The sequence below is a fragment of the Silurus meridionalis genome, chromosome 3, assembly GCF_014805685.1.
Source record: "Silurus meridionalis isolate SWU-2019-XX chromosome 3, ASM1480568v1, whole genome shotgun sequence".
In the NCBI taxonomy this organism is placed as follows: domain Eukaryota; kingdom Metazoa; phylum Chordata; class Actinopteri; order Siluriformes; family Siluridae; genus Silurus; species Silurus meridionalis.
The window spans coordinates 32,200,034-32,227,821 of NC_060886.1; the positions used below are offsets into that span (position 1 = coordinate 32,200,034).

The window sequence follows — 27,788 nt, forward strand, 5'->3', positions numbered from 1 at the left end:
ACTGAGGATACGGCCCTGAGGTCCCAGTGCTCACTGTGATGGGTTTTGCTGGTCCTGATCCGAACTGTCTGATGTCTCCATCATGGAGTCTATAGCATACAGGCTTTTTCCACATAAACATAAACTATAATAAACAGCAGATAACACTGTACAGATCTATGTATTTTATTTCTTTATGAACAAAAGTTTTAGATGTAAATCACTATAAAAGTAATCTATTAAATTATTCATAAAGAGAGTCTGAGGCTTGGTGATGGCTGGAGGAATGAGCTTTGTGATGTCTTGCCACCATGATTCCAAAATCTTTACAGCGACTTTGGGGTTGCTGGCTGCCAGATCATGAGTGGCATAAACCACCGCAAGCTGCAGCTCCCACGGCAAATCTGCACACAAAATCCATCATAAAATTAGGACTTGCTGAAGCACTTTCCTGTTGATAAAGAGCTAAACATCAGAGAATAAAGATTTAATGATATCTTTTCTGAGTTTTTCTGTTCCAAACACTACTATGCTTTTTTGTCAGATTTTGGACTGACATTGGGAGTTTCTCCTTAAGCCCTTGTTAGCCAAGTCGTCCTGTTTCAGATGGACAAAGAACATGAGTATAAACTAAACAATCCACAAATAATGTGAGAAGATGCTCAAAATCAAGATTTACAGTAAACATACCAAGTAGCCTGAAAACTGCTGCTACAGAGACGTCTTGGTACGGTGTTTGCTCTGTTCTTGTTTGCAACAGCCAAGTGTTCAGGATCAGCCAAAGGTCCTCTCTAGTAAATAAAAGATTTGGATATAAAGTAATCCCTCGCCTATCGTGGGGGTTACGTTTCAGACCCCCCGATAGGCGAAAGAACGTGAAGTGGCAATCTAATATGTATACAGTACAGTATACAGAATCTATAAACCACATCGACACTCTTATGAACCTTTTCTGTGCTTTAAACATTTAATATTCGTAATCTACGTAATTTACCATTTTAACATAAAAATTCTATATGGGTACTCACCAGTGAAGGTACAACTTGAATGATGAAGATGATGATGAATTAAGTGTGCAGTACTAATGATGATGAAGGTGATGAAATGAATGTACTGCATACCCAAGAAGAGCATTACAGCTCTTCATCAGGTGGTGCAGTATCTTCACCCTCGTCCATAACTTCTGTTGTCGCTAAAGGCGTAGTGTCTGGTGTCTTCTTCCGAGTGATGAACACAGTTATGGGGAGTTGCTGGTGCTGCTTTTTCTTCTGGGTAAAAAGGTTAATAATAAGCAGACATGTTACCTTCGATTGCATTTGAGAACTGCAACAAATGAAGAATATGGGGGTCTCATTCTTGAGCTAGTTGCTGGAGTTCTTTGGACAGTCTGACAAGGGTTGCAAGGCGCTCGAGTGTTCGGCCAACCTCCTAAATTTTTTTATATTTTTTCATATCTGTTAGTATTAAGATGGGCCTCACACTGGTTCTCTAAACACATTCCTATGTTGTCTGTTCAGTGTCTATAGGATCTTTATGATGTGAGTATGTAAGGTACACAGAAAGTGTTTGTCTGGGTTCATACATCCCTGGTTACTATGTTTTCTTACCCAACCAGGAACAGGCTCGGGTTTTATCCAGTGTGTATATATACTTGTCTGTTATCTGATAAAGATAAAGATTGATAAAGGACTTGTTTATTTGATCCTTTAGTGATACCTTTTTGTCTCCCGAAACTCAGTTACACTTTTTGCCAGATCCTCGACTGATGCTGCCATGTTTTTCTGCTTGTCGTTCCCACTAATAGGTAACCAAAAAAGGGGAATAATTATTTCATTATTGTTTTGATTTCTAATGAAAATAAAGTCACTGTCAGAAGTGGGATTTGAACCCACACCTCCATGTGGAGACCAGAACACTCAGTTTCCTGGAAGGTATAGAACCTTGAGTCTGGCGCCTTAGACCGCTCGGCCATCCTGACATACAAGCATGTGTTTCTTATTCCCTTAGTGGCTGATAAAACTATTTTTACAAATCTCTGTCTACTTGTTTATTTTAATTATCCTTTTATTTGTGTTTCTTATTTATGTAAGTCTTTTGTTTTTCTGTCTGAATGCCTATATACCTGCTCATCTTTCCTATCGATTAATATCTATCTATTTAATCTATCCATCTGCCTGCTTGCAGAGGCGGCAAAAGTACACACATCCTTCACTTAAGTAGAAGTACAGATATTCATGTTTTAAAAGACTCTGGTAAAAGTTGAAGTTCTGACTATACTTTTTTTACTGAAGTTACAGTGAAGAAGTTTGGGCTTTGACATGTACTTAATTAGTAGTAAAGGCTTCGTTTTTACTTGTTTCAGTGTCACACTCGTAACTGGACCTCACATCATATTAATATTAGGGCTGTCAGTCGATTCAAATATTTAATCGCGCTGTTCTAAATGTGAAGAGAGATGACAGAGACGTCAGAAAGCGCCCCCTATCTGTTTTCTTTACTTTACAAAAGCACAGCATTTTGTTGTTATTATTATTGTGTACAAAAAAAAGTAGAGCCTTTACATATTTGAATGATGTGTTGCTCTGTTCGATCAAAAAAGACAGTAATTTATGTTCTTTTTGGTGTTATGAGAAAAAAATTATTCTGATTTGAGATTTGGCGCATCAGTAAAACAAATGTTTTTGATGGATGTGCAGAATCGGGAAAACCTTCCGTAACCATGGCTGAGTGGATCAGCAGCACTTTTGAAGTCAAAACCGTAGATAATTAAACCGCGAACGAAATAAATCTGATACTGTTGCATGTTCACCATATGGCCTAGACATGCAAGAAAAGTGAAAGCCTGGCTGTCAGGATGGCTGAGCTTTTTAAGGCGCTGCGTTCAGGTTGCAGTCTCCTCTGGAGGTGTGGGTTTGAATTGCACTTCAGATAGGGGTGTACCTTCTTGGTCAATTTTCCCATGTGGAAGAGACTTCAGTTCAGAAAACACATGAGAGAAAACTATTTAACATGCTGACTCCGTTCGAAGTCTTCTGTTGCTTTTTTGATACTGAAAGATTTTGGCTAAATGTTACTGTATAATAAAGACTCATCCAAATGCTTGAGCATGTCTTTAGACAAAAAGAGTCCATTTGACATCACTGGCTTGAACACTTGTTTTGTTATCATGATAGCTGAGCATGATCTCTCATTTGAACAGGATCTGGTTCCAGGAATGGCACAAAATTGTGCAACTGTGTGGCTAAATCTGTGTATAAATAAAGTGCAAAAGGGAAAAAAATGCAACATCTGTTCCGCTAGTATCCTGAGTTATTCAAGATATATATAGTTATTCAAGACATTTTAACTTGTATTTTAAAAGAAGTATATGTGGATATTTTTAAGAAAGGAGAGTTGAAACAAAAAATGGGAATGGGCTTAATAAAATTGCTATACAAGAAAAAAGGGGAGAAAACAGATCTTAAAAACTACAGACCAATCACTATGCTGAATACTGATTTTAAGATTTTATCCAAAATCTTAGCCAACAGACTGAAGGAAGTAATGCTGAGCATAATTAAAACTAACCAAGTGTACGGTGTAAAGGGTAGAGATATAGCAGACACAAATATTAGTATAAAAGATACGATAAGATACATGCGTGAGCAGAATAAAGATGGTTTTATTATCAGTTTAGACTTTCAGAAAGCATTTGACAGGGTGGAACATAGTTTCTTATTTGACGTTTTAAAGAGGTTTGGGTTTGGAGAACATTTTATTAAATGGATTAGGATCTTATACAAAGGTGCAGTAACAAAAATTAAATGGAATGTGTTTTTAACACAGTGTTTTAAAATAATCAGATCAATAAGACAAGGATAAAACGGTGTACATGAGATTCGGAAGGGCGGCGGTTTTAATGAAGCATTTTACTTTTATGGAAGCAAAAGAAATAAAGATTTTAGGAGTTTTAATGTGGAGGGATGAAAAGAAAGCTGAAGAAACAATGTGGGAGGAAATATTAGGAGGGATTGAAAGGAGGTTGATATTTTGGAAAATGAGAACATTAACACTAAAAGGGAAAGTTTTAGTTCTTAACGTCTTAATGATTTCTAAACTGTGGTACATTTTATACACATCATCTATGCCGTTGTGGGCAGAAAAAAAGGCTGAAAAGATGTTTTTAGGATTTTTTATGGGAAGGGAAACCTGCAAGAATTGCATACAACACTTTAATAGGAGCAATAGGGAAGGGAGGACTGGAGTTAATGTATGTGGAACAAAGAAAAAACAGTCTGAGGGTGAAAATGATAAAAAAAAATACATGGATGAAGAAAACAAGGCGGCATGGAAAGCAACAATGGGTTTTTTCTTAAATAAGTGCAGCAACTTCAATCGTGGAGACAAAATACTGTGAATGAAAACAAAGAATTGAATGACGGAGGGGTTGCCAAACTTTTATAAAGAACTCTTGAGGGCCTGGGGCACATTTTTATCTCATGTACATTTTAATCCACAAGAAAGAGAGAACATTTTAAATCAGCCTTTATTCTTAAACAATGGCATTTTAAATCAGGGGAAAGAGATATTCTTTAAGAAATGGTGGGATGTGGGTATTATGAAAGTAAGAGATGTTTTATATGAATTCAAAGAGGGGTTTTTACCAACACAATACATTGTGGACATAATGGAGGAGGCAAAGGAGGATTTTGGCGGACAGGAATAGAAAATAAATATGATGTAATCAAGAACTCTATACCTCAAGAATGGCTAAAAAGAATTAAAAACATGGAAGAGGGCCAAGAAGAAAAAGATGTGAATGTGAGTCTTGGAGGAAAATTGTTTGCTTTTAAAACATGTTCTGTGAAAATGTTTTATTGCCTTTTTAGAGACTCTGTTTTTAAGAGGCCTGTTGTAAATGAATATTGGTTGCGCACGTTTAAAGATTTAAAAGAAGACAGCATATGGAGGAATATAAAGGGAAAACTTATACAATAAAGTAGCAGAACTAAGAATATTTTATCAGACATAAGGCTATTTTTACAGATGCAAATTAAAATAGAATTGGAATAGATCGTCACAGCTGTGGCAAAACGACAGTGGCAAAAAAACTTGCGTCTGAATCCTGTTTTTATATGTGGATGATTGTTGACAATCAGAGGGAAATGCAATGGACTGCCAATTCTGCACAGCCTCTTGTGTGTTTTTGTATCACTTTGTTCTCAAACAAAAGTCTTTTGTTAAGCGCGTTTTGTGCATGCCGCAACAGCATCTCCTCCACAAGCTGGCAGTCCTATCTCAGAGCTTAACTGGTAGCGTGGCTGAGTGGTCTAAGGCGCTGGATTTAGGCTCCAGTCTTTTTAGAGGTGTGGGTTTGAATCCCACCACTGCCACTTTATAAATTTGGTCAAATCTCCTTCCGGAAATACTGCAGAATTTAATCAGCGGGTCCAAACCCTAGATCCGTTGAGATCGAGGGTCGCTGTAAATGCTAGTCAAAAGGTGCTTGTTTTAGCTCTATGTTAAACAGTCTCACGAGCTCTTGTCAAATAGAATACAAAGGTTATCCTGCACTGCACACAGTTTTTCTTTTAGTTTGTCAAGTTTAGCCTTTTTTAGTCAAAAAGTAATGATTTGTATTTATTTCTCCGAACAACCAGATAGGTCCAAAACACACATACTAAGCTTATTTTCAGAAAACAATAAAGGACTGGATTATGCAGATCAGTGTACTCTGTACAGCATTGTTGTGAAATCTGTCCTTTTCACTTGTTCACATTATGCAATACACTGATTTACTTTTATGTGACACTTTTTCTTTCACAAACGCTGTAAATAAGAGTGTCATGGTTCATCAATGATCCATCTCCTAATTGAATTATTAAGATAAAATGCCACTATAGAAACGATAAAATAAAGAATCTGAGGATACTAGCAGATAAGACGTTGCATTTTTTTCCCTTTGCACTTTATTTACACACAGATTTAGCCACACAGCTGCACACTTTTGTGTCATTCCTGGAACCAGATTCTGTTCAAATAAGAGATCATGCTTAGCTATCATGATAACAAAACAAGTGTTCAAGCCAGTGATGTCAAATGAAAGCTAGACTGGTGTGTCACAGCGAGGTTTCAACTCATTTTGTCCAAAGACATGCTCAAGCATTTGGATAAGTCTTCGATATTCAGTGAAATTCTGCCAAAATATTTCAGTATCAAACAAGCAACAGAAGACTTGAACAGCAAATGTAGCAGACGTATTTCGTTTGTGGTTTAATTATCTACAGGGTTGACTTAAAATAGTTCTGCTGCAGTGTTAAAGAGCTGTGTTCTGGCAGAACAAGCTGTGGGAAATGTGTAAGAAACGAAGATCACAAACGTAGGCAAGATTTTAACATGGAGCAGGAAAACCCCAATGGATTTTAAATCCGTCGCCTTACCCACTTAGCCATGACTACGCAAGGTTCTGCCTTAAGGCCACTGTGGCTTGCGTGCATCAAAGGGAAACCAATGGAAATTTTTCTGTTTGGCTCTCACACACCACAGATGTAGACTAGTTTACGAAGTCAACAATAAGCAGTCAGAAGGCAACAAGAGTTTGGGGTTAACATGAATGAGACAGAGGGAGTCAGTGATGTAAACATGACTGAGAACAGAGACATTCCTGATCATCATCATCTTTTCTCTGCTTGTGTTCTATATGGTTGTTGTTCAACCTGGATACATTTATTAGGTAACACAATTTTTAATTAGTTTTTTTGTATAAAACATTTCTGTTTGATCATTTTTAATTAAAATATAAATAAATAAATAAATATGAAAGAGGCGAAATTAATCCTCCAGTGCAACACACGTTTATTCACCATGTCTTTTCTTTCTCAGCTATAAAAATAGATAGATAGATAGATAGATAGATAGATAGATAGATAGATAGATAGATAGATAGATAGATAGATAGACAGACAGACAGACAGACAGACAGACAGACAGACAGACAGACAGACAGCATGGTAGATAGGAAAGACCAGCAGTCAGAAAGGCATTCAGAAAAAAATATAAACCTGACAGGCAGATAGATAGACAAAAAGGCGGACAAATAGATGGCCGGGTGGACAGACAGATAGACAGACAGACAGAGTAATATTTAAAAGTACCAGACTCAAGGTTCAATACATTCCAGGAAACTGAGTGTTCTGGTCTTCACATGGAGGCATGGGTTTAAATCCCACTTCTGACAGTAACTTTATTTTCAGGCAGATGGATATATAAATTAGAGAAATCAATAGATTGATAGGAAAGATGAACAGGCATATATATGCATTCAGACAGAAAACCAGATAAGACTGACATAGATAGATAATAAACACAAATAGAAGGATAGGTAAGACAAACAAGTAGACAGAAATTTGTAAAAATAGTTTTATCAGCCACTAAGGTGATAAGAAACACATGCCTGTATGTCAGGATGGCCGAACGGTCTAAGGCGCCAGACTCAAGGTTCTATACCTTCCAGGAAACTGAGTGTTCTGGTCTCCACATGGATGCGTGGGTTCAAATCCCACTTCTGACAGTGACTTTATTTTCATTAGAAATCAAAACAATAATGAAATAATTATTTCCCTTTGTCTTTCAAACACAGACATACAGAATAAACAAGTAGATAGTTACCTAATAGTGGGAAAAACAGCCAGAAAAAAACTGTTAATACAGACTAGCAGGAAGATGGATATATAAATTAGACAGATCGATAGGAAAAACCCAGCCAATAGGGTTGCACAAGCCAGTGCACTCTTAGTGCCGGTCCCAATTACTATTACTGGTAAAGGGAGAGAGGTAGCTGATATGATGGAGAGGAGAAAGGTACATATGTTGTGTGTTTAGGAGACCAAGTGGAAAGGGAGTTAGTAAAAACAGGTATGTAGTTCCTTTTTATTGATGTGTTCTGCCTACACAAATTCATTCCATTGAAGATGCACCTAAAATCGATGCTTGATGTTTAGACCTAATATGTATGTCATATGCACCTTTTTTTATTTAATCTATTTTTGAACATAACACATACAAACTATATTTATAATTATATTTTTGCTGAGATTACCCGACAATTTGAGAAAATTAATTGTTTTTGTGATCGTTCTAAAAAAATTAAAAAATAAAATTATATCAGAGTAACACTGACCTTAAAACAAGTGAATGTTATTTCTTCAAATGCACTGTATAGTGTCTTATCTTTATCCATCAATGTTCCCTGACCAGCCTTGAACGATACACTGATTGATTGATTGTTCTTCCTTGGGAAGCGTTCACCTGTTTGGTGACAGGGGGCGCTGCAGCGCTGCTCAGAAAATACAGAGACTGTACAGTAAAACCCTGTTGTACGAGCATAATTGGTTCTTGAAAATTGCTTGGCAGGTCCATTTGCTGATTTTCTCCATAAGAATGAATGTAAAAGCGATTTAATCCGTTCCGAGATCACATTCGATCGCTTATTTCTGCACTTAAAAAGTATTTGTAGCCTATTTTAACAAACAAATACACTGCAAATTACCGTAATGTAAACATAATTGAACACTTACTCATGTGGTAGTGGTTGATTGCGAGTGTGAGATGCGTACCACGCTCATAACCTTCTCGGGTTCCATGGTAATTCTTTTTACTTTTGTTTTCACAGCACCATCACTGACTTTTTTTTGGGAGACATTTTTCAAGATTTCTAGTGAAATAAAAATATAACACAAAAAGTGAAAAAATGTTTTTGCTGCACTGAACAATAAGAGCAACCGAGTGATACGTCATCATCTAATTGACTGATGCTTCACTCCGCCAAAAACGGGGAACCTGCAGCATGGCTTTGCTTGTGCCTTCGAAATTTGCTAGTGAAATAGGGTAAAATTTTGCGAGCAAGGTCGCTCGTATCTCCGTTTGCTCGTACTATAGGTTGCTCGTACAATGGGGTTTTACTGTACTACATTTTCTATATACTGCACTTCAACGACGAAATGACGTCATCACACAATGATGTCACGGTGTTACTTATCAACTTTTAGAAGGATATTAATTTATAATCCATAACAGTTTTAAAATAAAGATACATTTTAATTTCCCTTTGACTGATCATCTCAGTTCATCTCCTCCAAGTCCTTTAGCGCGTCAAACCTGTTTTCAGTCTTTATCATGTCTTTTTTAAGGACTCTCTTTCTGGCAACCTCTACATTAGATATTGCCTTTACTGACCTCATTCTTTTCGTTGGTTTCACTTGTTTGTCCTCCTTTTTTCTTTTCCCTTTTCATCTTTTATTCCTGTTGCTTGTTCCTTACATGCTGGAGGGTCGGATTCTATTGTGTTCAGGTCATTTTGCAGGCTGTACGTCAACTCCATTTGAGTCCATGAGTCTCCGTCCTGTTGTATGTCCACTGATGTCTCTTTCTTTTGGTCCTTCTTCTCCACTGCCTCCAAAGCCTTTTGCAAACTTTCAGTTAGTGTTATTTGGGTTCAGATTCCCCGTCCTGCTGTAAGTGATCCTCCTGGTTGATGTGCTTCTTTCCTTCTTGTTCCACGCCCTTGTCCATTGTTGTTTTTCCCTTTTGTGTTGTTGTGATAAATACATTTTAGTCTCTATTTTATAGTTATCTTTTTTTGTCAGCTAGGGCAAATTGACAAAGCTTGGTAACATGTTATAGGAGGGTTATAATGTACTAACATTAATTTGATGAAACAGACTCCACTTTGGACAAATTCAGTCTCCACATTAGACAATCAAGGATAGAACAGCTCCTAAAAGAGGCCACAAAGCAAGAGCGCTGCAACCATGACCTCGACGTGATTTGAACACACACGGTTCGGATCTGGAGTCAGATGCGATAACGTTGTGCCAAAAGGTCAGAGTTGCTGCAGGAACCTGCCTCATGGCACAGAGTTGGCTTTGCATGTTTCTCGTCACGGTTGTAATGACAAATGGAGTCTGATGGTCACGTTGCAGGCTCTGACATTTTCAGTCCCTGATTGTTGGTGTAATTAAGATTCAAGAGTTAGTTTTCATATGTACAGGAAACAATCTGTTACACCATACAGTGAAATAATGAACTTAGTGTCAGTCATTTGTTCTGTGATGAAATGTCAAGTTTGTTTTCAAGTTAGTTTTTTTGCACAGAGACAAGTATTTTATTTAAACCAGGTGTCGCAACAGCAGACATGTGAGCAGAGCCCGGATAGCTCAGTCGGTAGAGCATCAGACTTTTAATCTAAGAGTCCAGGGTTCGGGCGTTAAAAAGCTAACGGTTGTTGGTTCTTATTGGTGAAAAATCAAAAGTTTGTCTGAATCTTCCCTCGATGTCAAAATGTCATGACTCTTCCTCTGACATTCCAGATGTTTTCCTATCTTACCCATACATGAGTAAATTATGGTTTAGTCTCACTGTGGTAAGCATCCTTTATGGTGTTAATTTTGACCAACAAATGGCTGTGACAATAGTCGTCTTTGTTTGAACCCAAAAGATATTCCCATGATCCTCCAATGCAAATATCATTGGTTTAAACATACTTTAACTGTGACATTATTTGACGTGTCACTGAAACTTGAATTGTGAATACATAGGGTTGTTTTTTACTCTGGACAGGCAACACAGAAGATGCTGTGGGTTTACAGAATAATTCACGAGTCACTGTTATATGAACAATAAAACATTTTATTTTTGATTACCGGAAAAACTACAAAGATGTCAAATAATAAAATATAATAGATGCAAACACACAAAGGTACAAATAATATTTCAAAATTATGTATATTTTAGCAAAGAAGGCACAGGTATTGCATTTTTATTTTTGTTATTATTAATAAATCTGATTAAACATTTCAGGAGTATATTTTCTGTATGTTGTTTGAACTATCGGTTGTGGTGAGGGTTTTGTGTGTGTGTGTGTGTGTGTGTGTGTGTGTGTGTGTGTGTGTGTGTGTGTCTGTGTCTGAGTTTTAGCCTGTGCATCTTCCGGGATCTGATGTTTTAGGTGCCACCCAGTAAACTGCAGTGGATCCAGTAGAATGGGGAATAATACAATCAGAGACACAGGGTTTATTTTTTTAATGTTTATGTGCCAATGTAGCTTTCAAAATTACCAAAAAAAACAATGGCAATGTCTCTGTGGTGCAATCGGTCAGTGTGTTCGGCTGTTGAAAGGTTGGTGGTTCGAGGCCCCCCAGGGACGTGATAGTGGCTTTTGTTAGACACCAAGTGCTGCCGTGCTGCACACCAACCTGAGCTGAGAGCAAATGGAGGAACGAGTGACTGTTACTGGGTGGTGCGTCTTAGAAAAAGGCTTCCTGGTTTGAACAAGTTTAATACAAAACTAACTTTAAAAATCAATATGATAAAAAATAAAAATGCTCCTGAATCCTGCATGTACACAAAACAGACCAATGAATCCCATTTAAAATGCTTTCAGTGATTCTACATCCTGCGTCTGATCTACACTGTGTGACCAAATGTATTGGGACACGTGACTTTTCCACATCAGTAAAGAGCTCCATTTAGTCTAAATTTGACTAAAAAATAAAGACCAAAATGAGAGATAATATTTTCAGAAATGTTGCAGTGAGCAGAAATGGACCTTTCGGCTAATGGTGTAGGAGACATCATCATTAGCCTCATGCTAGCCGGGTTTGCTAGCGCTGTTTTTGTGTTAACTAGTTTCTTAGAATATTTTATTGAAAGTTGACCAAAACCAAATACATTCGTCAGACACTTATATTGTGTTTATAACTCACTAAATTTAGAATATTTAGACTGAGGATGAAGACTATTAAAGCTAAGATTAGTTAGCCGGCTAGTTAGCCTAGCTCAGTGGTTCTCAAAGTGTGGGATATGACAGGTGGGGCGCAATGAACGGCAGGATTTATTTATTTATTTATTTATTTATTTATTTATTTGTTCTTCATTAATAAATTTCACTATGAATAAAGTTCATACACACAAAGCAGCACAAACAATGTTGTGAAAATCTATTCAATGGATAAATGTGTGACATTGATCACAAAAAAACAAACAAACAGGTAATTCAGCACAAGCCGACAAAAAAACGTAGAAGGTAGGAGCAATAAACCAAAAATTCAGCTTTAAAGAAAATATAATTGTGGTTTGTGTTATCCTGTTCCTTTTGCCACATCTTATTTTTGAAACTTTTTAGATGTTGCTAAACTGAAAATTAAATACAGAGCTCATCTCAATATTAAACATGACTTGAGAGTGACAGTATCAAGTCTACAACTCAGTTGTGAAAAGATGTATGAAATGCATTTGCTCTATTTTACACAGATTGCAAAGTGACAGAAAGGCAAAGTGATAACACAATTACACCTTTCTTTTCTCTATTTTTGTTTTTGATGCTAGTTGATGATCATTTAGAATTGGTTAGTTTAATAAATTAGACATTTTTCAACTTGAATTATTTCATTATCCTTTTTTGAGGTGACAGAGGACAAGTGGGTTTAAAAATCCACCCCTCTGAAGTGGTAAATGGCAGAAAAAGATTGAGAATCACTGCTAAAAACACAAACAGAAGTCACATTAGTACAGAACGGAGCATAAAGCACGTCCGGATAGTGCCGCTAGAGGGCAGTGTGAGACTGAGAGTTGAGGATGTGAGCTGTGTGAAGCTGGGATCAATAGTCTGTTAAGGGGTGGGAAGAGGGAAAAAGAAGGGAAAGAAGGAAAAACAGGAAAAAGAGAAAGAAAAAATTGAAAAATGGAAGAAAAAGAAAAGGTAATGGAAACATGTCTTGCACATTTCTTATGGTTGTTGGCAGATTGATGTATATATATTATAGCAAACTGCCTTTTGTGCTTCCCAGGGAGAATCTCTGATGTGAATGACGCTGGTTCGAATCCCTCAATAGTACACACAAATACTGATGATGTGAATAAAAATACATCACTTGTCACTCATGTTCATTAATATCTTTGTGATTTGACTGATTTTTTTTTTGCTGGAAATTCCAATAAAGTGCATAAAATGCATGTTTATTTCTTTTGTTAATGTACTTATTTAACCTTTAACACTTTTATAACAAAAGTTTCTTTTTCATTATATGGGACATGTTCTGTATTTATCTTTTATATTTATATTCTACTTAATAATAATAATAATAATAATAATAATAATAATAATAATAATAATGAGGATGATGGGTTCAGCAGGTTCACAGAATAATTCACGAGTCACTGTTCTATAAACAATAAAACATTTTATTTTTAATTACTGAAAATGCTACAATATTACAAATCAGTGTATATATTAACAAACGTTATTTAACAATAGATATAATCAAGTACAAAGATTAAAAAAATGATCCTAATTGGGTCTGAAACAACAACCTAATGATAAATAACTATAGATTATAATAATAGTAAATCCACAAAAATAAATGGTAAAATAATATCAAGTCTCTGAGTGACTCAAAACACCAGGAAGAAATGGTTAAAGGAGCAGAACTGGAAGAAACAGCAGGTCTGGATGCAGATGAAGGACTGGCTGAAGGAGATGAACTTTGACTACCAGGCTGTAAAGACACATATTGTATATTATGAACTTAAGCATAATAATGATGATGATAATGACATATGAAGATCTTTTTAAATTACAGGAATCTGCATTGGTACATTTACATTAGGTTTGGCTGCTGAATTGTTGCTGAAGGATTCACCAAACCGTGACTTTGTAAAATCATGTAAAATCACACATGTGCTGGAAATGTAAAGATCTGATTTCCCTTTTGAAGAAAACACAAATAATCTTCTATTCAATAAAAGACAATATGACTATAAAAGGCTTTGGGGACATTCCAGAGATAATTGCGTGTGGAGTAAATACTAAAATATGAAAATAATGAATGAGCAGTGATAATGTAAGTGCAGGCTGTATAATGGTGGGGTGGAGGTAGGGGGCGCTACAGCAGTAGGAGTGGAGTAAAGCAGGTGGAACACTTGCAGCAGGTGGAACACTTACGACCTGGTAAAAGAACAATAAAGAGTGTGGAAAACAGGTTTTATTTACCTTTTAGTCTTGGTATTTTTTACAGATCTAAATAAGAAGAAACATTGCAAAATCTAACATTCACACATTAATATGTTTAATCCACAATCATCTCTGTACACTAGTGAGAGTCTGAGGGCAGAAGTGAAGTGATATGAAACATATTCTTTTGAAACAAGAAGTTTCACAAGATCTTTCTGAACCTTTTTGATCTTGTAGAAAGCACAAGATGAATCATGTTTCCTAAAGAGATAATGTGAGTTCTAATGGACTTCCTCCTCGTCCCAGCAAAACAACTTTCACCTCAAGTAAAACACATTATGTTTGTTTCTAACATTTTTTCTATGCTGAAACACTTCTGTACATCGTTCACTTCACACAGTAAAGACAATAAATCACTATCACAAATTGATGAAATGCTGTGAGCAGGATTTGAACCTGCATGGGGAAACCCCATTGGATTTCAAGACTTAACCACTCGGCCATCACAGCGGTGATGAAGTTTGCTGCAATGTCTTGACTTGTCTACAATTTCACCTAAAAAGAAACATTTAGAATTGAAAGTGTCTCTGACAGACTTTGGCACTTTTTCACCATTAAACACAAGACAGTTTGAGTCCCATTGAGTTTTCCTGCTGAGCACAGCACAATTCTTTAAGCACAAAAGAAGTGCAGATAATCCAGTTTCCAACATAATTGCTATACAGGTTTCACTTCCTCTTGAACTTCATTGTACCCTTAGCAATATGTGGGTTTATACAACACATTTACTGAGAGCTAAAACCCCATTAGATTTCGAGTCTAACGCCTTTACCTCTCGGGCCATCACAGCAGCAGATATTGTCTTTTATATTTTATATATTGTTTTTCAACAGGAACGTAACTACACGTGTCAGCATGTTAAAACCTCACTTTATGGAACAGGACGGCGAGCTCTCAGTCGGAAAATCAGACCTCAAACATCATTTTTGCAACCACCTTCCGAACTGCACTGACTCAAGAACAAACCCTTAAAGCATTTTTCCCAGATGCACCACCTGCCAGCAACAATCACTCAGTCCTCCGCTTATGTTCAGTAGAGATGATCATGAAGCTCAGCAGCACTTTAGAGTCTAACTAAAGCCACCACAGGTCTGGATGGGTTTGAACTACTGACATTATGGATAACAGGCCATTGCAGTAATCGATTGCGGCACAGAGACCTGTCTTTGGAGTCTCCTTTAGTTTTTTGGATAAACCACATTCGGCTCTGGTTATTCTTAAACTGCCAGTCAGTAGCTGGCGTGTGTTTTGCATGAAGTCCATGTGACGTGGAGAATTAAATGATGTGCTCGGCGTAGAGCGTGAGATTCTTAATCTCAGCGTATTTAATTCCTTCCCCACATTGGGCAATAAAAAGCTTTTGCACTGGTGCACTGAGATGGCAAAGGTTTCTATTCATCTTGGTGACACCTTTCTGACGAGCACCGCCGAATCTGGTCATCCTTATTAAGCCGTACATAAAAAAATTTTCCAATTACAAGTTTTTTTTTCCAAGTTAACTTCAGACCCACAACATGGTTACTGGTGGAGGCACCAGAAATGTTGGATGTTTACGAGAAAAAGTCAGAGTTCATTTATGATTTTTTATTTATATATTTGTATTTGCATTTTGATGTAATATGCCAATTGAATGCTCTAAATGGGTTTAGTTTTCACAGAGTGCAATTTAAGCAATAAAAATCTTTGTCTAAAAAGAAAACAAATTACTTGTTCATTTTAAGAGACCCGTCTTATATCCAATTACTCAAATAAACTATGGAGTAATTGGTAGAAAACTCGATTACTAAAATAATCCCCAATTATAACTACTAAATATAGTGTGTGTGTGTGTGTGTGTGTGTGTGTGTGTGTGTGTGTGTGTGTGTGTGTGTTATGTAGTGTCCTTGTAGATCTGGACTTTACTCACAGATGCTGAAGAAGCTTTAACTGGATTTTAAACTTTACTGGTTTCTCCTCCACAGCTGGAACTTGAGCTGCAGCTGGTTTCTCCTCCACAGCTGGAACTTGAGCTGGATGTGGGTGGACTCTGGATGTGGTGGTTCCTCTCAGTCTCACGCTCCTTATGAGATTAAAGTGTTGATGGAGCTGTAACACAACAGAGACACTGCTCTTACACACTGCTGTTAGTCTTTATGCCGACACCAGCAAAATTACAGATTTCAGATTTCAGATTTCAGATGCTGACTGAAATCCCCTCATATGACCAAACCCACACTTTATATTAATCTGAGGGTCCAGGGTTCAAGTCAAAGCAAAGTTCAAGTGAATACATCTTAGTCATTATTTGCAGAGTTATCTTTTTTTCAGTTAGAGCAAATTGACAAAGTTTGTTAACATGTTATAGGAGGGTTATAATGTACTAATGTTTATTTGATGAGACAGACTACACTTTGGACAAATTCAAAGTCTCCACATTGGACAATGATAGATAGAGCAGCTGCTTATAAAGGCCAAAAGGAAGAGTCCAGCAACCATGACCTCGACTTGATTCGAACACGCAACCTTCTGATCTGGAGTCAGACGCGCTACCGTTGCGCCACGAGGTCTGAGGTGCTGTTTTGACCAGCCTCATGGCCCAGAAAAGGCTTTGCATTTTTCTCATCGCGGTTGTATTGACAAATTGAGTCTGACGGTCAGGTTGCAGGCTCTGACATTTTGTTCCGCATTTCAAGTCCCTGATTGTTGGTGTAAGTAAGATTAAGCAGTTACATTTCATATGTAAAGGAAACAATCTGTTACACTATATAGTGAAATAATGAACTCAGTGTCAGTCATTTGGTCAGTGATGAAATGTAAAGTTAGTTTGCAAAAAGCAAATGCTATATATAAGACTACGGACGAAGATTGGCAAAGGAGCTTTTAAGGTGCTTTTTATGTGAGTTATACATAGTCACATTTTTCAACTAGCCTGCATTCTTGATTACTGCTGTTGGACACGAAAAAGGGGATAACCTTCATGGTGGGCGTCTTGCAAAAAAGGCACATTATCTATTGGAAAAAGCTTCAAGAAACTCATGAGATTCGCCCTCTGAGCTAGCACAGAGACAAGTATTTTATTGAGTCCAGGTGTTGAAACTGTTCTAGGTTCGAAGAAGGTCACTGAGCAGAGCCCGGATAGCTCAGGCGGTAGAGCATCAGACTTTTAATCTGAGGGTCCAGGGTTCAAGTCCCTGTTCAGGTGTTAAAAAGCCAACGGCTGACCGATTCTTGGTTGTGGGATAATCCAAAGCTTGTTTGACTCTTCCCTTGACGTCAAAATTTTATGAGATTTTTTTTCTTGCACAGAGTACGGGTTTTGACGTTTCCAAATGCTTTACAAGTCTTACCCATACATTAGCAAATTATGGTTTAGTCTCACTGTGGTAAGCATCCTTTATGGTGTTCATTTTGACCAACCAATGGCTCTGACAATAGTCGTCTTTGTTTGAACCCAAAAGATATTGCCATGATCCTCCCATGCAAATATCATTGGTTCAAACATACTTTGACTGTGACATTATTTGAGGTGTCACTGAAACTTGAATTGTGAATACATCTTAGACATTATTTGCAGAGTTATCTTTTTTTCAGCTAGAGCAAATTGACAAAGTTTGGTAACATGTTATAGGAGGGTTATAATGTACTAATGTTTATTTGATGAGACAGACTACACTTTGGACAAATTCAAAGTCTCCACATTGGACAATCAAAGATAGAGCAGCTGCTAATAAAGGCCAAAAAGCCAGACACCAGCAACCATGACGTGATTCGAACACGCAACCTTCTGATCTGGAGTCAGACACGCTACCGTTGGGCCACGAGATCCGAGGGGCTGGTTTGACCAACCTCATGGCCCAGAGAAGGCTTTGCATTTTTCTTGTCGCGGTTGTAATGACAAATTGAGTCTGACGGTCAGGTTGACGGCTCTGACATTTTCCGCATTTCAAGTCCCTGATTGTTGGTGTACGTAAGATTAAGCAGTTACATTTCATATGTAAAGGAAACAATCTGTTACACTATATAGTGAAATAATGAACTCAGTGTCAGTCATTTGGTCAGTGATGAAATGTAAAGTTAGTTTTCAAAAAGCAAATGCTATATATAAGACTATGGACAAAGATTGTCAAAGGAGCTTTTAGGGTGCTTTTTATGTGAGTTATACATAGTCACATTTTTCAACTTGCCTGCATCCTTGAATACTGCTGTTGGACATGAAAAAGGGGATAACCTTCATGGTGGGCGTCTTGCAAAAAGGCACATTAAACTATTGGAAAAAGATTCAAGAAACTCCTGAGATTCGCCTCTGAGCAAGCACAGAGACAAGTATTTTATTGAGTCCAGGTGTCGCAACTGTTCTAGGTTCGAAGCAGTTACTTGAGCGGAGCCCGGATAGCTCAGTCGGTAGAGCATCAGACTTTTAATCTGACGGTCCAGGGTTCAAGTCCATGTTCAGGTGTTAAAAAGCCAACAGCTGACTGATTCTTGGTTGGTGGGATAATCCAAACCTTGTTTGAATCTTCCATTGATGTCCAAATTCCATGAGATTTTTTTTCTTGCACAGAGTACAGGCTCTGACATTTCCACATGCTTTCCAAGTCTTACCCATACATTAGCAAATTATGGTTTAGTCTCACTGTGGTAAGCATCCTTTATGGTGTTCATTTTGACCAACCAATGGCTCTGACAATAGTCATCTTTGTTTGAACCCAAAAGATATTGCCATGATCCTCCAATGCAAATATCATTAGTTCAAACATACTTTGACTGTGACATTATTTGAGGTGTCACTGAAACTTGAATTGTGAATACATCTTAGACATTATTTGCAGAGTTATCTTTTTTTCAGCTAGAGCAAATTGACAAAGTTTGTTAACATGTTATAGGAGGGTTATAATGTACTAATGTTTATTTGATGAGACAGACTACACTTTGGACAAATTCAAAGTCTCCACATTGAACAATGATAGATAGAGCAGCTGCTTATAAAGGCCAAAAGGAAGAGTCCAGCAACCATGACCTCGACGTGATTCGAACACGCAACCTTCTGATCTGGAGTCTGACCCGCTACCGTTGCGCCACGAGGTCTGAGGTGCTGTTGTGACCAGCCTCATGGCCCAGAAAAGGCTTTGCATTTTTCTCATCGCGGTTGTATTGACAAATTGAGTCTGACGGTCAGGTTGCAGGCTCTGACATTTTGTTCCGCATTTCAAGTCCCTGATTGTTGGTGTAAGTAAGATTAAGCAGTTACATTTCATATGTAAAGGAAACAATCTGTTACACTATATAGTGAAATAATGAACTCAGTGTCAGTCATTTGGTCAGTGATGAAATGTAAAGTTAGTTTTCAAAAAGCAAATGCTATATATAAGACTACGGACAAAGATTGTCAAAGGAGCTTTTAAGCTGCTTTTTATGTGAGTTATACATAGTCACATTTTTCAACTAGCCTGCATCCTTGATTACTGATATTGGACATGAAAAAGGGGATAACCTTCATGGTGGGCGTCTTGCAAAAAAGGCACATTAAACTATTGGAAAAAGATTCAAGAAACTCCTGAGATTCGCCCTCTGAGCAAGCACAGAGACAAGTATTTTATTGAGGCCAGGTGTCGCAACTGTTCTAGGTTCGAAGCAGTTGCTTGAGCAGAGCCCGGATAGCTCAGTCGGTAGAGCATCAGACTTTTAATCTGAGGGTCCAGGGTTCAAGTCCCTGTTCGGGTGTCAAAAAGCCAACGGCTGACTGATTATTGGTGGTGGGATAATCCAAAGCTTGTTTGAATCTTCCCTTGATGTCCAAATTCCATGAGCTTTTTTTCTTGCACAGAGTACAGGCTCTGACATTTCCACATGCTTTCCAAGTCTTACCCATACAGTAGCAAATTATGGTTTAGTCTCACTGTGGTAAGCATCCTTTATGGTGATCATTTTGACCAACCAATGGCTCTGACAATTGTCGTCTTTGTTTGAACCCAAAACATATTGCCATGATCCTCCCATGCAAATATCATTAGTTCAAACATACATTGACTGTGACATTATTTGAGGTGTCACTGAAACTTGAATTGTGAATCAATCTTAGTCATTATTTGCAGAGTTATCTTTTTTTCAGCTAGAGCAAATTGACAAAGTTTGGTAACATGTTATAGGAGGGTTATAATGTACTAATGTTTATTTGATGAGACAGACTACACTTTGGACAAATTCAAAGTCTCCACATTGGACAATGAAAGATAGAGCAGCTGCTAAAAAAGTCCAAAAGGAAGAGTCCAGCAACCATGACCTCGACGTGATTCGAACACGCATCCTTCTGATCTGGAGTCAGACACGCTACCGTTGCGCCACGAGGTCTGAGGGGCTGTTTTGACCAGCCTCATGGCCCAGAGAAGACTTTGCATTTTTCTCATCGCGGTTGTAATGACAAATTGAGTCTGACGGTCAGGTTGACGGCTCTGACATTTTCCGCATTTCAAGTCCCTGATTGTTGGTGTAAGTAAGATTAAGCAGTTACATTTCATATGTAAAGGAAACAATCTGTTACACTATATAGTGAAATAATGAACTCAGTGTCAGTCATTTGGTCAGTGATGAAATGTAAAGTTAGTTTTCAAAAAGCAAATGCTATATATAAGACTATGGACAAAGATTGTCAAAGGAGCTTTTAAGGTGCTTTTTATGTGAGTTATACATAGTCACATTTTTCAACTAGCCTGCATCCTTGATTACTGATGTTGGACATGAAAAAGGGGATAACCTTCATGGTGGGCGTCTTGCAAAAAAGGCACATTAAACTATTGGAAAAAGATTCAAGAAACTCCTGAGATTCGCCCTCTGAGCAAGCACAGAGACAAGTATTTTATTGAGGCCAGGTGTCGCAACTGTTCTAGGTTCGAAGCAGCTCCTTGAGCAGAGCCCGGATAGCTCAGTCGGTAGAGCATCAGACTTTTAATCTGAGCGTCCAGGGTCAAGTCTCTGTTCGGTCGTCAAAAAGCCAACGGCTGACTGATTCTTGGTGGTGGGATAATCCAAAGCTTGTTTGAATCTTCCCTTGATGTCCAAATTCCATGAGGTTTTTTTCTTGCACAGAGTACAGGCTCTGACATTTCCACATGCTTTCCAATTCTTACCCATACAGTAGCAAATTATGGTTTAGTCTCACTGTGGTAAGCATCCTTTATGGTGATCATTTTGACCAACCAATGGCTCTGACAATAGTTGTCTTTGTTTAAACCCAAAAGATATTGCCATGATCTTCCCATGCAAATATCATTAGTTCAATCATACATTGACTGTGACATTATTTGAGGTGTCACTGAAACTTGAATTGTGAATACATCTTAGACATTATTTGCAGAGTTATCTTTTTTTCAGCTAGAGCAAATTGACAAAGTTTGGTAACATGTTATAGGAGGGTTATAATGTACTAATGTTGATTTGATGAGACAGGCTACACTTTGGACAAATTCAAAGTCTCCACATTGGACAATCAAAGATAGAGCAGCTGCTAAAAAAGTCCAAAAGCAAGAGTCCGGCACTTATGACCTCAACGTGATTCGAACACGCAACCTTCGGATCTGGAATCAGACACGCTACCATTGCGCCATGAGGTCTGAGGGGCTGTTTTGACCAGCCTCATGGCCCAGAGAAGGCTTTGCATTTTTCTTGTCACGGTTGTAATGACAAATTGAGTCTGACGGTCAGGTTGCAGGCTCTGACATTTTCCGCATTTCAAGTCCCTGATTGTTGGTGTAAGTAAGATTAAGCAGTTACATTTCATATGTAAAGGAAACAATCTGTTACACTATATAGTGAAATAATGAACTCAGTGTCATTCATTTGGTCAGTGATGAAATGTAAAGTTAGTTTTCAAAAAGCAAATGCTATATATAAGACTATGGACAAAGATTGTCAAAGGAGCTTTTAAGGTGCTTTTTATGTGAGTTATACATAGTCACATTTTTCAACTAGCCTGCATCCTTGATTACTGATGTTGGACATGAAAAAGGGGATAACCTTCATGGTGGGCGTCTTGCAAAAAAGGCACATTAAACTATTGGAAAAAGATTCAAGAAACTCCTGAGATTCGCCCTCTGAGCAAGCACAGAGACAAGTATTTTATTGAGGCCAGGTGTCGCAACTGTTCTAGGTTCGAAGCAGTTACTTGCGCAGAGCCCGGATAGCTCAGTCGGTAGAGCATCAGACTTTTAATCTGAGGGTCCAGGGTTCAAGTCCCTGTTTGGGCGTCAAAAAGCCAACGGCTGACTGATTCTTGGTGGTGGGATAATCCAAAGCTTGTTTGAATCTTCCTTTGCAAACTCCTGAGATTTGCCCTCTGAGCCCGCATAGAGACAAGTATTTTATTGAGGCCAGGTGTCGCAACTGTTGTAGGTTCGAAGCATGTACCTGCACAGAGCCCGGATAGCTCAGTCGGTAGAGCAGCAGACTTTTAAACACGTTCCTATTTTGTCTGTTCAGTGTCTATCATTGATCTTTATGATGTGTGTATGTAAGGTAAACAGAAAGTCTTTGTGTGGGTTCACACATCTCTGGTTAGTATGTTTTCTTACCCAATCAGGAACATTATTAGCTCAGGTTTTTTCAGTGTGTATATATATACTTGTCTGTTATCTGCAATAAACTGAAGAAGAACATATGCTGCATTCTGTGTGCTGTGTGATTCTTCCCTGATCAGAAAAGACACCACGGACATCGTAGATCGTATGGAAAACCTCTCCAAGAATAAAGTTTTTGTTCAGGGATGATAAAAATCTAACAATATCTAAAAGATAAGTAAAAGAAAGGATGCGTGAATAAATGTGTTGCGTTAAAGGTTTTTAATTTTGCCTTTTTTTATAATATTTATTTATTTATATTTGTAATAGAAATAGAGAAATGCATACTGCATTAATTGCACTTTAGTAAAATTAGTGTTGTTAAAATGAGTTTAGGTTATAGTTTTATTAACACGTTTATTTAGAAAGTTTTTTTTAAATAAAGGACATTATATAAAGGTCAACCCAAAGTTGTTAAGCTTTCTTCATGATCCATTTATAGTTTTGCATTTGTTTTGTAGAATCTGTACAAAAACACAGAATTTGGCTTAATTTCAAAACACCAGGAAAACTGTAATGCGAGGAAAATGCACAAGAATCTGTATTTCTTGACTTTAGGTAAGAACAAAGAAAGCTGATCTGCTTCAGGCACTTGGTGACGGCTGGAGGAACGGGCTTTGTGAGGTCTTTTTTCCATGATTCCAAAGCGTTCAGAGTGACTTTGGGGTTGCTGGGTGCCAGATCACGAGTGGCATAAACCACTGCGAGCTGCAGCTCCCATGGCAAATCTGCACACAAACTCCATCATAAAATTAGGACTTGCTGAAGCACTTTCCTGTTGATAGAGAACTAAAAATCAGAGAATAAAGATAAAGATTGATAAAGGACTTGTTTGATTAATCCTTTAGTGATCAGTTACGCTTTTTGCCAGATCCTCGACTGATGCTGCCATGTTTTTCTGTACTTGTTTATTCTTTATGTCTGTGTTTGAAATACAAAGGGGAATAATTATTTCATTATTGTTTTGATTTCTAATGAAAATAAAGTCACTGTCAGAAGTGGGATTTGAATCCACGACTCCATGTGGAGACCAGAACACTCAGTTTCCTGGAAGGTACAGAAGCTTGAGTCTGACGCCTTAGACTGCTCGGCCATCCTGACATACAAGCATGTGTTTCTTATCCCCTTAGTGGCTGATAAAACTATTTTTTACAAATTTTTGTCGACTTGTTTATTTTAATTATCCTTATATTTGTGTGTTCCTTATCTATCTATATCAGTCGTATCTGTTTTTCTGTTTGAATGCATATATATGCCTGTTCATCTTTCCTATCCCATCTAATTTATATATCCATCTGCCTGCTTGTCTGTATTAACATTTTTTTTTGTCTGTCTTTCTGTCTTTCCCACAATTAGGTAACCATCTACTTGTTTATTCTGTATGTCTGTGTTTGAAAGACAAACAAATTAATTTTATATTTTTGTTTTGATTTCTAATTTTAAAAAAATTATACTGTCAGAAGTGGGATTTTAACACACGCCTCCATGTGGAGACCAGAACATTCAGTTTCCTGGAACGTATTGAACCTTGTGCCTTTCATATATTACTCTGTCTCTCTTATATTTTTTTTCTAAATGCCAATCTGACAGCTTGTCTTTTCTATCTATCTATCTATCTATCTATCTATCTATCTATCTATCTATCTATCTATCTATCTATCTATCTATCTATCTATCTATCTATCTATCTCATCAAATCAAATCAAATCAAATCAAATTTTATTTGTCACATACATACAGGGTACGACATGCAGTGAAATGCTTTTGACGACGGTCCGGCATGAGGGAATAAAAAGGGTAAAAAGGAGAATAAAAATAGAAATATAATAACAGAATTTAAAAGAAAAATATAAGAAAAAGAAGGCAGATAAATAAAGATATAAAGATATATAAATATATATGTATATATACACATACATATACATATATACATATATATACACATACACAGAAAATGTACACAGAAAATGTTTATGGCAGTGTGCAGTTAACCAGTAAACAACAGTCAACAAGTTAGGCATGGTTTTTAATTGTCCATGAGTGTCCGTGTGCAGTAAGGTGTGGTGTAAAGTGTCCTTGTGCGGAATGGTGTGGTATAAAAATAAGAATATAAAAAAATATGAAATAAATATGAAAAAGAAAATATGAAATGTAAAGTGCACTGTGCTGTGCAAGTCCAGTGTATAATGTGCCGTAGCACGAAAAGTGTGATTGTGCAGGGGAAAAAGGGTGATGATGGAGAGTGGGCCAGTTTTAGATTCTGGGTGTTTCCTGGTTTAAACACCGAATGGCCTGCGGGAAGAAGCTCCTCCTCATTCTCTCTGTGTTCGCCTTCAGGGAGCGGAAGCGGTTCCCCGAACGCAACAAAGAAAAGAGTCCATTATTGGGATGGCTGAGGTCCTTCACAATCTTTCTGGCTCTGGTCCTGCACCGCGTGCCGTAGATGCCCTGCAGGTCAGGGAGCGCGGTGTGGATGGTACGTTCAGCTGAACGCACCACCCTCTGGAGGGCTCGTCTGTCCTGCATGGTGCTGTTCCCGAACCAGGAAGTGATGCTACCCGTCAGAACACTCTCAATGGTGCAAGTGTAAAAAGTCTTAAGCACCTGAGAGGGTAGTTTAAAGTCCCTTAAGCGTCTCAGATGGTACAGACGCTGCCGGGCCTTCTTCACCAGGGTGTTGATGTGACAGGACCAAGACAGGTCCTGTGTGATGTGAACACCCAGGTACCGGAAACTGTCCACTCTTTCCACTGGAGTCCCGCAGATGTTTAGCGGTTGGTATGACCGCTCCTGCTTCGTGCTGAAGTTCACGATCAACTCCTTAGTCTTGCTGACGTTCAGGAGAAGGTTGTTCTCCTGGCACCATCTCTCCAGGTTTTCAACCTCCTGTAGGTAGGCCGTCTCGTTGTTGTTGGAGATCAGGCCCACCACAACGGTGTCGTCAGCAAACTTGATGATGGTTGTGGAGTTGGAAGTAGCCACACAGTCATATGTGTACAGTGAGTACAGCAGGGGGCTCAGAACACAACCCTGGGGAGCTTCAGTGCTGAGGGTGAGGGTGGATGAGGTGTGGTTTCCCACCCGTACAGCTTGTGGTCTGTCCGTCAGGAAGTTTGAGATCCATTGACACAGCGGCAGGCTGAGTCCCAGGACCTCCAACTTAGAGGTGAGTGTGAAAGGAATTATGGTGTTAAACGCTGAACTGTAGTCCACGGACAACAACTTTGTGTAATTCCAATTTCTTTGGTCCAGGTGGCTGATTGTAGTGTGGAGAAGATGTGCAATTGCGTCCTCAGTAGAACGGTTCTGACGGTACGCAAACTGTAGTGGGTCCAGTGTGTCCGGTAGTGAGGCAGTGATGAAGTCTCTGACCAGTCTCTCAAAGCACTTCATCACTACTGAGGTCAGAGCGGTAGTCATTGAGGCAGGCGGGCTGGGGTTTCTTCGGGACAGGGACAATGGTGGACTGTTTGAAGCATGAGGGGACAACAGACTGTTCCAGAGAGAGGTTGAATATCTCAGTGAACACCGGTGCTAGCTGGTCAGCGCAGGCTTTCAGAACCCGACCTGTGATTCCATCTGGTCCTGCTGCCCTTCTGGTATTCACTCTCTTGAATGCCCTCCTCACGTCATGCTCCGAGATGGTGAACGTGTTTACCTCTCTGGCTCTCTCAGCGTGCATGCTGGTTGTGCCACTAGCGCCGCTAGCGTGGTTAGCTGCAGCCTCGAAACGAGCGGAAAAGGTGTTTAGCTCATCTGCCAGAGAAGCGTCCGCATTCACCATTCTGGAAGATGTTTTATAGTCCGTTATTGTCCTTAGTCCCTGCCACAGGCTCCTGGAGCCACCTTGTTGGAACTGTCGCTTTGCATCCCTCACCGCTCTGCGAACACTGTAAGACGCAGCTTTGTATTCATCCATGTCCCCGTGGCGAGCCCCCCAAGATGGCTATCTATCCATCCATCCATCCATCCAATCATTCATCTGCTGCTTGTCAGTATTAACTGTTATTTTCCGCTCTGTCTGTCCCACTATTAGATAAACATCTACTTGTATCCTCTGTATTTCTTGTTTGAAAGACAAAGGAAACAAGATTTTTTATATTTTTCTAATGAAAATAAAGTCACTGTCAGAAGTGGGATTTGAACCCACGCCTCCATGTAGAGACCAGAACACTCATATTCCTGGAATGTATAGAACCTTGAGTCTGGCGCCTTAGACCGCTCGGCCATCCTGACATACAAGCCTGTGTTTCTTATCCCCTCAGTGGCTGATAAAACTATTTTTACTAATTTCTGTCTACTTGTTTGTCTTATCTATCCTTCTATTTGTGTGTTTCTTATTTATGTAAGTCTTTTGTTTTTCTGTCTGAATGCCTATATACCTGCTCATCTTTCCTATCGATTAATATCTATCTATTTAATCTATCCATCTGCCTGCTTGCAGAGGCGGCAAATGTACACACATCTTTCACTTAAGTAGAAGTACAGATATTCATGTTTTAAAAGACTCTGGTAAAAGTTGAAGTTCTGACTATACTTTTTTACTCAAGTTACAGTGAAGAAGTTTGGGCTTTGACATGTACTTAATTAGTAGTAAAGGCTTTGTTTTTACTTGTTTCAGTGTCACACTGGTAACTGGACCTCACATCAGAATACCAGAATACTGATTTTAAGATTTTATCCAAAATCTCAGTCAACAGACTGAAGGAAGTAATGCGGAGCATAATTAAAACTAAAAAAGTGTACGGTGTAAAGGGTAGAGATATAGCAGACACAATAATTAGTATAAAAGATACGAAAAGATACATGCGTGAGCAGAATAAAGATGGTTTTATTATCAGTTTAGACTTTGAGAAAGCATTTGACAGGGTGGAACATAGTTTCTTATTTGATGTTTTAAAGAGGTTTGGGTTTGGAGAACATTTTATTAAATGGATTAGGATCTTATACAAAGGTTCAGTAACAACAATTAATTCAATGGGTTTTTAACACAGTGTTTTAAAATAATAATCAGATCAATAAGACAAGGATGCCGCTGTCAGCACTTTTATATTCTCTAATAGCGGAACCTTTAGGACTAACAATAAAACAAGAGCAAAGAATAAAAGGATTAGGCATCGAGGGAGAAAAGAATAAAATATTTTAGTATGTGAGTGACACAACGCTATTGGTCA

At 38.3% G+C, this 27,788-nt stretch overlaps 1 long non-coding RNA gene and 12 other non-coding genes across 13 annotated transcripts; 6 read left to right on the plus strand and 7 right to left on the minus strand.

Annotated features, from left to right (window-relative positions):
- Nucleotides 1-706: 706 nt before the first annotated feature.
- Nucleotides 707-8,192, minus strand: LOC124383040. Its single transcript, XR_006925204.1, has 3 exons — nucleotides 8,138-8,192; nucleotides 1,008-1,247; nucleotides 707-770 (listed from the first exon to the last, which is right to left on the minus strand). It is a non-coding gene; the product is annotated as an uncharacterized LOC124383040 (long non-coding RNA).
- On the minus strand, nucleotides 1,847-1,957 carry trnal-caa. Its single transcript has 2 exons — nucleotides 1,920-1,957; nucleotides 1,847-1,892 (listed from the first exon to the last, which is right to left on the minus strand). It is a non-coding gene; the product is annotated as a tRNA-Leu (tRNA).
- On the plus strand, nucleotides 5,270-5,351 carry trnal-uag. Its single transcript has one exon. It is a non-coding gene; the product is annotated as a tRNA-Leu (tRNA).
- On the plus strand, nucleotides 7,418-7,528 carry trnal-caa. Its single transcript has 2 exons — nucleotides 7,418-7,455; nucleotides 7,483-7,528. It is a non-coding gene; the product is annotated as a tRNA-Leu (tRNA).
- Nucleotides 8,193-16,500: 8,308 nt separating the features above from the next.
- trnaw-cca lies at nucleotides 16,501-16,572 on the minus strand. Its single transcript has one exon. It is a non-coding gene; the product is annotated as a tRNA-Trp (tRNA).
- A 562-nt stretch (nucleotides 16,573-17,134) lies between these two features.
- Nucleotides 17,135-17,207, plus strand: trnak-uuu. The gene has a single exon. It is a non-coding gene; the product is annotated as a tRNA-Lys (tRNA).
- Nucleotides 17,208-18,388: 1,181 nt separating this feature from the next.
- On the plus strand, nucleotides 18,389-18,461 carry trnak-uuu. Its single transcript has one exon. It is a non-coding gene; the product is annotated as a tRNA-Lys (tRNA).
- Nucleotides 18,462-19,018: 557 nt separating this feature from the next.
- Nucleotides 19,019-19,090, minus strand: trnaw-cca. Its single transcript has one exon. It is a non-coding gene; the product is annotated as a tRNA-Trp (tRNA).
- Nucleotides 19,091-19,653: 563 nt separating this feature from the next.
- On the plus strand, nucleotides 19,654-19,726 carry trnak-uuu. The gene has a single exon. It is a non-coding gene; the product is annotated as a tRNA-Lys (tRNA).
- A 555-nt stretch (nucleotides 19,727-20,281) lies between these two features.
- trnaw-cca lies at nucleotides 20,282-20,353 on the minus strand. The gene has a single exon. It is a non-coding gene; the product is annotated as a tRNA-Trp (tRNA).
- Nucleotides 20,354-21,540: 1,187 nt separating this feature from the next.
- Nucleotides 21,541-21,612, minus strand: trnaw-cca. The gene has a single exon. It is a non-coding gene; the product is annotated as a tRNA-Trp (tRNA).
- Nucleotides 21,613-22,172: 560 nt separating this feature from the next.
- Nucleotides 22,173-22,245, plus strand: trnak-uuu. The gene has a single exon. It is a non-coding gene; the product is annotated as a tRNA-Lys (tRNA).
- Nucleotides 22,246-26,739: 4,494 nt separating this feature from the next.
- On the minus strand, nucleotides 26,740-26,850 carry trnal-caa. The gene is made up of 2 exons: nucleotides 26,813-26,850; nucleotides 26,740-26,785 (listed from the first exon to the last, which is right to left on the minus strand). It is a non-coding gene; the product is annotated as a tRNA-Leu (tRNA).
- Between the last annotated feature and the right edge of the window lie 938 nt (nucleotides 26,851-27,788).